The 9064-nt window shown below is 34.9% G+C and overlaps 1 pseudogene; it reads right to left on the reverse strand.

Annotated features, from left to right (window-relative positions):
• Positions 1–390: 390 nt before the first annotated feature.
• Positions 391–1063, reverse strand: LOC121483304 (annotated as a pseudogene).
• Between the last annotated feature and the right edge of the window lie 8001 nt (positions 1064–9064).

Here is a 9064-nt window from a genome sequence, read left to right on the forward strand (position 1 = left end):
TCAATTACAGAGTGGTATTGAGTTCACAGAACATTAATTATTTCATGTAAGCTGCATCTGAGACAACTGAAGATGGAAAAACTGCCATCCCCATATGTAACTAATTTCTGCTGGGCACCAACAAGAACCTGCTTTAAATTTCTGCACCAAGTTACAAGCCCTACACTGTCCCAGGCAAGGTTAGTGGCTGTTGAAAAATACCACCAGGACAGGGCTACGTAAAGACACATTTGGCAGTGTGTTAGTGTACAAAAAAAAAAGACACCGTACAGTTTAAAAACAAATCTTACACAGCCTTACATTTTGTTTTTTTTTTCTTTAAAAGGAGTGAGTTGCATGCAGAATGGGGGTTACATGCTTTATACACAAGAAAAATGCTCTAGAACCAACTTATTCATCATCATCCTTTTTCTCCTCATCCTCGTCATCTTCCTCGTCTTCTTCCTCTTGCTTTTTTTGCTTGCTTTTTTCAGCCTTGATGACTCTTTTTTTTTTTTTTTTTTTTTTTTTTTGCAACATCAGGTTTTCCTTTAGTTCGGGATGCAGCAATATCCTTTTCATATTTTTCCTTCAGCTCAGCAGCCTTCTTTTCATGAGGCTGCTTGTTATCTGCAGCAGTTTTATTCCACATCTCTACCAGTGTCTTTGCAACATCACCAATGCATAGGCTGGGATGTTCCCCTTTGACTTTTGGGTAATACTCAGAACAAAACAAGAAAAAGGCCGAAGGAGGCCCCTTAGGTGCATTGGTATATGTGCTACTGAAGTGAGCACCAAGTGTACATTGGGGTCCTTGAATTTCTTCTTTTGTTTCCCCTTTAGGGGGAATATAAATTTTCATTTCTCTTTCATAATGGGCCTTGTCCACCTTGGCCATGTCTTCAAATGTTCCTTTGTCATTAGCAGACATGATCTTCCACAACTCTGAGCACTTCTTAGAAAACTCAGAGAAGGTGACTAAAGCATCTGGGTGTTTCTTCTTGTGCTCCTCTTGGCAAGTTTGCAGAAAGAATGCATATGATGACATTTTGCCTCTCAGCTTCTTAGGATCTCCTTTGCCCATGTTTAATTATTTTCCCCAGCAAGGCTCAGAGTTGCCCAGTGCCCATCTGGCTCTCACTTGCCCTGGCGCTGTCTCCATGGAGCTCAGTGTACTGCAATGGCTGTTGCCAACATTATTTTAAAGCTATCTTAATAAAGCTTGCTATTAGTGCTAGAATATAGATAACTTGAACAGGAGACAGAATTTAGAATTGATTCATATACATGAATAATTGATATAAAACAAAGTTGGCCATCCAGAATAATGGGAAAAGATTGTCATTTCAGTAAATGGTACTGTAACAATTATATATTCATATATCTAAATAGCCATATGTACAAGAAAAACTTTGCCCCTACCTCAGACCAAAACAAAGAATCAATTCTAGGTGCACTGTAGGTCTAAATCTGAAAGGTAAAACAAACTTTCTAGAAGAATATATAAAATATTTTCATGACATTTGAGTAGGCAAAAGTTTTGTTAAAAAGATGCAAAAATCACTACCATAAAGGAAATAATAAGTTGAACCACATTAAAAGCAAAGGGTTCTATTCATAAAAAGAAAATAGTAAGAGAGTAAAAAGGCTAGCCACTGAGAAGAAATTTACAACATGTATCTCCAACAAAAGGTTTATATCCAGAATCCAAAATTAACATCTGCAGATCAATAAAAAGAAAGATAAGGATGCAACAATGGTCAACATCAGCAAATCAATGTGCTACACCACAAAACGAAGGATAAATATCATACGGTCATTTTAATAGATGCACAAAAGGCATTTACAAAATTCAACATCTGTTCATAATAAAAATTGAACAAAGTGGGTATAAAGAGAACATACCTCAACATAATAAAGGCCATATGTGACAACTGCACAGCTAACATCATATTCAATGGCAAAAGGCTGAAAGCCCTTCCTCTAAGATCAGTAACAATATAAAAATGCTCACTTTTGTCACTTTTATTCAACAGAGTAAGTCCTAGCCAGATCAGATAGACAATAAAATTAAAATAAAATAAAATAAAATAAAATAAAATAAAATAAAATAAAATATAAAAGACACCCAAATTAGAAAGAAAGAAAACTGTCACTATTTATAGATGACATGTTATTTGTTATATGTGAAAAACCCTATATCCTCCACCAAAAAACTGTTAGAACTATACAGGCTAGTATTTCTGATGAGCATAGATGCAAAAATCCTCAACAAAATATTAGCAAATCAAATCCAACAATACATTAAGAAAATCATTTACCACAATCAACTGGGATGTATTCCTGGGATGCAAACGTAGTTCAGATTTCACAAATTCACGTGATACATAATATTAACAAGAAAAAGATAGAAACCATATACATGATCATCACAAAAGATGCAGAAAAGGCATTTGACAAAGTACAACAACCATTCATCGTAAAAACTCTAAAGTTTGTTTAGAGGAATTATACCTTAACATAATAAAGGCCATATATGAAAAAGCCCCAGCTAACATCATCCTCAATGGTGGAAAACTGAGAATTTTCTCTCTAAGATCAAGAACAAAACAAGGATGTACACTCTTATCATTTTAAGATAGTACTAGAAGTCAGACAAAAAAAAAAGCATCCGTATTAGTAAGGAAGAAATAAAACTTTCACCATTTGCAGATGACATGATACTGTATATAGAAAACCCTAAAAACTTGACCAAAAACTAGAAGTGATGTCTCCTCAGGCCAGGGAAAGAAAAACAAAATTAAACTATTGGGACTATGCCAAAATAAAAAGCTTTTGCAAAAAGAGAGAAATAACAAGTGTTGTCAAGGATGTCGAGATAAAGGGACCCTCATATACCTCTGGTGTGAATGCAAACTGATAACAGCTACTGTTGAAAAGAATATGGAGGTTCCTCGAAAAGTTAAAAATACTAGAATTACCATAGGATTCAGTAATTCCACTACTGGGTATCGACCCAAAAAACCCGACAAAAAACCCACTAACTCGAAAAGATATATGCACCCCTTTGTTTACTGCAGCATTATTTATAATAGCCAAGATATAAAAGCAACCCAAGAGTTGATTGGTACATGAATGGAAAAGAAGATGTGGGATGTATGTGTGTGTACACATGCATGTGTACAATGTAATATTAGTCATAAAAAAGTTGAGATCTTGCCATTTGCAACAACATGGATGGACCTAGACAGTATAATGCTCAGTGAAATAAGTCAGACAAAGATAAATACCGTCTAATTTCACTCATATGTGAAATTTAAGAAAGAAATGAGCCAATGAAGGGAAAAAAGAGACCCCCCCCCAAAAGAACCCACACTCTAAATACAGAGAACAAACTGGTAGTTGTCAGAGGTGGGGTGGTTAGGGGGAATGAGTGAAAGAGATAAAGAAAATTAAGAGTACACTTATAATGAACACTCAGTAATGCACAGAATTGTTGAATCATTATATTGTATACCTGAAACTAATATACTGCATGTTAATTATGCTTCCATTAAAGAAACTGTCAGAAATAACAAACGGATTCAGTAAAGTTGCAGGATACAAAATCAATGTGCAAAAATCAGTTGCATTTCTATACACTAATAACAAAGTATCATAGAAATTAAAAAAACAATCCCATTTACAATGGCATCAAATGAATAAAATACCTAGGAATAAATTTAACCAACGTGGTTAAAGACCTGTATATTGAAACCCATAAGACATTAATGAAAGTAACTGAAGAAGACACAAATAAATGGAAGATATTCCATGCTCGCAGATTAGAAGAATCAGTATTGTTCATATTACCCAAAGCAATCTACAGATTCAATGCAATCCATATCAAAATTTCTTTTTTCTTTTTTTTATATCAAAATTTCAATGAAATTTTTCAACAAAACAGAACAAATAATTCTAAAATTTGTATGGAAGCACAAAAAAACCTCAAAGAACCAAAGAAATCTTGAAAGAAGAACAAAGGCAGAGACATCACACTCCTTGATTTCAAACCATATCACAAAGCTATAGTAGTCAAAACAGTGTGTATTGTCATAAAATAGAAATATAGATTAATGGAAGGGATTAGAGAGTCCAGAAACAAATCGATGCATAAATCATCAGTTTATGACAAAGGAGCCAAGAATGTTCAATGGGGGGAAAGTCTCTTCCACAAATGCTGGGAAAACTGGACAGCTATGTGCAAAAGAATGAAACTGGACTACTATCTTATGCCATATGCAGAAGGTAATTAAGAATGGATTAAAGACTTAAATGTAAGACACGAAACCATAAAACTGGAAGAAGTACCATATGATCCAGCAATTCTAGTTCTGGGTGTGTATCCCAAGATAACAAAAGACAGTACCTCAAAAAGACATATGCACCCCTATGTTCACTGCAGCATTATTTACACTAGACAAGGTATGGAAACACCTAAGTTCACTGATAGATGAATGGATAGAGAAATTGTGCTCTCTATACACAGTATTATTCAGCCATAAAAAAGAATAAAATCTTCTATTTACAACAACATGGATGGACCTTGAGGGCATTATGCTAAGTGAAGTCAGAAAGAGAAAGACAAATACTGTATGAATCTTCCTTACATGTGGATTCTAAAATCTCTTACATGTGGGAGGAAGGAGTAAACTGTTGGTGATTTTTTTTTTTTTTAGTTAAAGTGAATTGTTTAAATAAAAAAGAATGCCACCTAACAGAAAAACAGGCGGGAGTCTCATATAAGCACTTTATAAAATGATATCCAAATGGTAAACTAACTTGGAAAAAGGCAAACTAAACATCTAAAGATCTACCAGAACAACTAAAAATCCAAAAGCCCTGAAAATATCTAATGTAGACCAGAATATAGAGCAAGGAAAATATTCATACATGACTGGCAGGAGATTTAATCGGTTCAATGACTTTGGAAAACTCTGTGTTTACCAAAGTTGAATACATGCATGTCTCCCAACCCAGAAATGCTTCTCTTAGGCACATAACCAATAGACATGTATACACATTTGTACCAGAAATGTTCAGAAGTTTATAGCAGTTTTTTTTTTTAAGTTTATAGCAGTTTTATTTGAAATGACTAAGATTTAAGGAAAAAACCATCACCAAATGTGCATCAGCTATAGAAAAAGTTACCATTTGGGGGATAAATGGGTCCTGATTGAGAGGAGGCATGATGGTGGCTTTTGGAGGCACATAATTTGCTTTCTTGATCTGAGTGGTAGTGACGAGGGTGTGCTAACTTTGTAACAGTTCACTTGTTTATTTCTGATTTTGCATATATGTCATACTTTAATAAAAAGTTTAAAAATAACTTGGTTTCTTATAAAACGAAGAAGGCAAACTAAATAATCAGGTATATTCTATCACACTTTTTTCCCCAATCACAGTGATATTCATCTTCTTCCTACATTTATGTGCCAGGAAATTTGTATGTCCTAGTGACACAACATCTCAAAACAGGATGAAATGAATGGACTTAAAAATGTTTTCTTTTTATTGTGGCTAAAACATGTAAGATTTACCCTCTTCAATTTTTAAGTGTACAGCAAAGTACTATTAAATACAGGAACAATGTTATAAAGCACATCTGTAGAATTTATTTGCTTGCATAAATGAAACTGTATACCCGGTGAACTCCCCATTTCCCCTTTGCCTAGCTTCTGATAACTGCCATTCTATGTTCTGCTTCTAGAAGTTTGACTAGCGTATATACCTCATATAAACAGAATCACATGGTATTTATCCTTCTGTTATTGTTTCATTTCACTTAGCTTATGTCTTTAAGGTTAATTGATATTGTTGTATATGATGGGATTCCATTCATCTTTGAAAAGATCTTATTTATTTGAGAGAGTGAAAACACAACTGGGGGTAGGGAGGGGCAGAGGGAGAAAGAGCAGCAGATTCCCTACTGAGTGCTGATCCTGACACGGGGCTCGATCCCAGGACCCTGAGATCATGACCTGAGCCGAAGTCAGATGCTCAACAGACTGAGCCACCCAGGCACTCTGGGATTTCACTGATTTTTTTAATGCTGAATAATATTCCATTGTATGTATATACCACATTTTCTTTATCCATTCATCTGTTGATGGACATTTAGGTTGCTTTCCTATCTTGGCTACTGTGATTAATGCTGCAATAAGTATGGAAGTCCAAATATTTCTTCAAGATCTTGATTTCAGTTCTTTTGGATAAATAACCAGAAGTGGGATTGCTAGATCATATGGTAGTTTTATTTTTAATTTTTTGAGGAACCTCCGTATGGTTTTTCTAGAGTGGCTATACCATTTTACATTCATGCCTACAGCGCACAAGTTTTCCAATTTCTCCATATCTTTCCAACACTTATTTTTTAAAAAGATTTTATTTATTTATTCATGAGAGGCACAGAGAGAGAGGCAGAGACACAGGCAGAGGGAGAAGCAGGCTTCACGCAGGGAGCCTGATGTGGGACTCGATCCTGGGACTCCAGGATCATGCCCTGAGCCGAAGGCAGGAGCTAAACCGCTGAGCCACCCAGGGATCCCCCAACACGTATTTTTTTTATAATGGCCCTCCTAACTGATATAAGGTAATATCTTACTGGGTTTTTTTTTTTTTGCATTTCCCTAATAATTAGTGATATTGAGCACTTTTCCATATACCTACTGGTCATTTGTTAAGCCTTCTTTAGAGAAATGTGAATTCAGTTCTTTTACCCATTTTTAAATTGAGTTGTTTTAATCTTGCTACTGAGTCATAGGAGTGCCTTCTCAATTTTTAGATATTAACCTCTTCTTGGCTATTTGGTTTGCAAGTTACTTTTTCCATTTGATAGACTGCCTTTTCACTCTGTTGATTGTTTCTTTAATATTTGTTTAATGTGTAAAAATGACAACACTAAATTAGTTTCATTTGGATTTAGTTTTCTTGCGGTTAAATAGAACTAATTTTCATCTTATGATTCATAGCTGCTGAAGAGTTCCTTTCACAAAATGGATATGTAATTTAGTTTTTTCTATTTTCTATGGATACATTTGACTGCTTTATCTTCTTTAGAAGTTCCAGCTCAGATGTGTTTGGACACTTCATTGCATTTCTGAGGCACAACACAGCCTAATTTTACAAGGCATTCTATAACTTAGAAACGGGAAAAAACTGATCTACGATTTTTCATCCTCATCATAGACTCTTATTGTTTGTGATTTGGGCCAAATCATGATCATTGTATAAGCTTCAGATTTCCAATTTCTTCTTTTCTTTTTTTTAAGATTTATTTGAGAATTTGAGAGAGAAGAGAGACAAAGAGAGAAGGGGAGGAGAAGCAAAGGGAAAGAATCTCAAACAGACAACCCACTGAGCATGGAGTCTGATGCAGGGCTTGATCCCATGACCCTGAGATCATGACCAGAGCTGAAACCAAGAGTAGGATGCTTAATTGTCTGAGCCAACCCAGGTACCCTGAGATGTCTCATTTCTAATGGAGGATTTTATGGTACTTCTTTGACTCTTTCATTTTCCCACTCACTGTGTCTAGTCCAAGTGAAGCAATTTCTTCTCTTGGGATTGGCTTATAGGGTTTAATAATAAATACTAAGCATTTTTCATTCTGGGCTCACTAAAACCAGTCAGATGTTTCTAGACCTACATGGTCACATCTTTGCTTAAATTATTTATGTATAATTATATTGCTTTTGAAAAAAACAGAGGATGCGATTGGTGAAAGTGTTAAAATGACTGTAATTAAAGTATTACATGAGAAAAAGATCCAATTTTGTGGATAGTTGTTTATGCTGCACTTTACCTTTCAGAACAATTAAATTCTTATTATACACTTATATGCTCACAGGGAATATATGCAATATAATTTTAAATTGGGGCAAATTAGTATTTTATATCAGCCCATTAGAAAAACAAGCAAAGAACCTAATCTTCCCCCACCATTAGGTTAAGGAAAGCCCTGGTCTCAGGAGATGGCTCCACTGTAACCCTGCTACAACATCAGTCCATTCCCCAACTCCTCCCTGATTTTAGGAAATTGCCTTGCTGTGAAAGTATGTGTATTTCAGTGTCCAGACAGACTTAATACTTCTGCCATTTTTCAATTTAATGAAAATCCACAAAGAAATTACATTCTAAATATCTTTTGAAAAGTTTGGACAATTATTCATGACTCTATTTGAGTAGCTCAGTAGCCTTGAGTTTCCATCTAATTGGTAATGACCTTTAGCCAACTTCCTTCACTCTCAAATTCCCTAATCACATTTCACAGCAGTACCATCAGACTATGCTGGAAAAGACACATGCCAAGATGCCAAGGAAATCCATGCAGGCTTGAAACACTTAAAGAGAAGTGGAGTAGACAAAAAAAAAATAAAAAAGAATAACCATTGAACCTCGTCAAGTTGATAAAGTTTAATGTCTGGCAATGCATGTTGTTAGATGGTCCAAAAATTTTTTTTCAAATTATTTTCATGAAGAACAGACTTTTTATTTCCAGAAAACTCAAGTTTGGCATGACTTTACATTATTTAATATTTTAGATTAGTCACAAAGATCTGTTTTAAACATTTCCTCATTAAATAAGCCTGGTATTATTTTTTCGGTGATCAATTAATGTGGACCTGTAATTATAGACAAGGTCTAAGCCAACCATTATAGATATTTTGGAAAAGTAACTTGAAGAGCATGTTGTTCCTCAGATATAAATGCAACGTTCTGAGAGATTAAGTGGGGTTCCGGGGCTTTATTGCCATGAAGCTAAGTCACCAGACCAAATGCAAAAATAGTGCAAACACCTAAATGATTTATCTGTAGAATGGATGCTTAGTTTAATGGAGCTGAAACAACTTCTCTAACCACCTGAGTGTTTCATATTTCATGGATTGTTATGGGATCGTGTAGACACTAACTATAATGCTAAGATCTATTTTTATTCAATAAGAATTGTGCATAGTATTATACATGCCTTGAATTTATATAACGCTCTCTATCATGGCATTTTACAAGAGGAGATGATTTTAAATGTGCCATCTGACTTGCAAGT

This window comes from Vulpes lagopus, chromosome X (genome assembly GCF_018345385.1).
Source record: "Vulpes lagopus strain Blue_001 chromosome X, ASM1834538v1, whole genome shotgun sequence".
NCBI lineage: Eukaryota > Metazoa > Chordata > Mammalia > Carnivora > Canidae > Vulpes > Vulpes lagopus.